This window comes from Ambystoma mexicanum (assembly GCF_040938575.1).
Source record: "Ambystoma mexicanum isolate Mex_15411 chromosome 12 unlocalized genomic scaffold, UKY_AmexF1_1 Mex_chr12_unloc.2, whole genome shotgun sequence".
NCBI lineage: Eukaryota > Metazoa > Chordata > Amphibia > Caudata > Ambystomatidae > Ambystoma > Ambystoma mexicanum.
Window position 1 is genome coordinate 8,087,961 of NW_027182323.1, and position 1,600 is coordinate 8,089,560.

General features: G+C 40.8%; 1 non-coding gene across 1 annotated transcript; it reads right to left on the minus strand.

Moving 5' to 3' along the window:
* Positions 1 to 868: 868 nt before the first annotated feature.
* On the minus strand, positions 869 to 940 carry TRNAE-CUC (transfer RNA glutamic acid (anticodon CUC)). The gene has a single exon. It is a non-coding gene; the product is annotated as a tRNA-Glu (tRNA).
* Positions 941 to 1,600: the final 660 nt, after the last annotated feature.

Genomic DNA, 1,600 nt, shown 5'->3' on the forward strand with positions numbered 1-1,600 from the left:
CTACTGAGATTATGACCATAATATTTCTAACATCATAATAACCAGTAGCCCAAACCAGAATTATTGAGAGGCGAAGAAATACTTCCGTGGCTCTATGTTTAAAAAGTGAACACAAAGTGTTAAAATGAATCCGCCCGAATAGGGACTTGAACCCTAGACCCTCAGATTAAAAGTCTGATGCTCTACCGACTGAGCTATCCGGGCTTCATTCACGTTCTAGTGACCCATGTGCCTAAAGAGTTCCTCCCATACGTCCTCAGCAATGTTCGTTTTTTTCCAATTATCTCGACAAAGTAACAAGTATTGGTCCCCACGTCCACATTGTGCCTCCTGCAGACTCTACAGAGATTTCCAATAGGCAGCTGATTGGTTTACAAACTAGCCCATGAAGATATTTAACGCCTGCTCTGCCTGTCTTCTCCCAGAAGGACTGTGTTCGCACAATAACACCAATGGGACATGGGTTTCAGAATTAAGTAGTTAGTGCGTTCGTTTTTCTTCCTAACAGAGTAACATTATTCGGAACACAACTGGGAAGAAAGGCAGACGAGGGACGACAAAATGGACAGATTACACCCTTGCTTCATGTAGTAATCTACTTGTTCAGTTCATTCACATATAATAAAATACATAATGGCGTTATCTGACCGTGGCAGTACGCTGAAAAGGTTATAAAACAATAACTGATTCTCATTTTCAAGCCCACATTGATTTAAGTGCTTTTTGCCGGTTTTCGGTATCACTTGCCTTACGTTGTAATGTTCGACTTGCATTTTCTATAGTAAATAAAAGTGATAATAAATGAATAGGATGAATATTATGCGCTTTGCACCATATAGGAAAAGCAAATAGTTTTAAAAAAAACAGCTTCCCTGACCGGGAATCGAACCCGGGCCGCGGCGGTGAGAGCGCCGAATCCTAACCACTAGACCACCAGGGAGTGCGCAAAGTGTCAACGATTCATCTAATGTGACAAATATCGGATTATGCACATCATAGAAATCTTATCTACTACGTTTTGTAGACCAGCAAATCTACACTTTCAATATCACTTTGTAAACTTTTCTCCTTCATCCCTTACAAGTTGTGTCAATAAAATGAAGTGAGGCAAAGGCTCGAAACTTAACATCAAGCAGTGGATATAGCTCAGTTGTAGAACGCATGCCTTTCGGATTGAGGATCCTGCGTCTCCACCCCGGGTCTCCACGTTCTCGTGTCCTTCTCATTATGTGTTTGGTGTGTCTTCAATTGGGTTTCATATTACTTACTCAGAAGCATCAATAAGACAGTGTCACACTGTCAATTACTCAAGTAAGTAAACCCGCAATGCTGGTAAGGTAACCAGATTTTCTGTCCGATCAGGCTGCTAAAAGCAGAACATGTTTGTTGGCATAAGTGGAAAATCGTGCACTTATTAAATGCCACCATCTCTGGCAATAAAAAGCTATCAGTGACTTCAAAATATCACCATATAAAATTCTATACGATGAAAAAAATATTGTACACTTATTCTGCAACAAGCTCCTTAAGAAATGCTGGTTGCATACTACGTGTACACTTTCAACGCTGCTTTTGCATGGCTGTGGCATGGCTGCCTAAA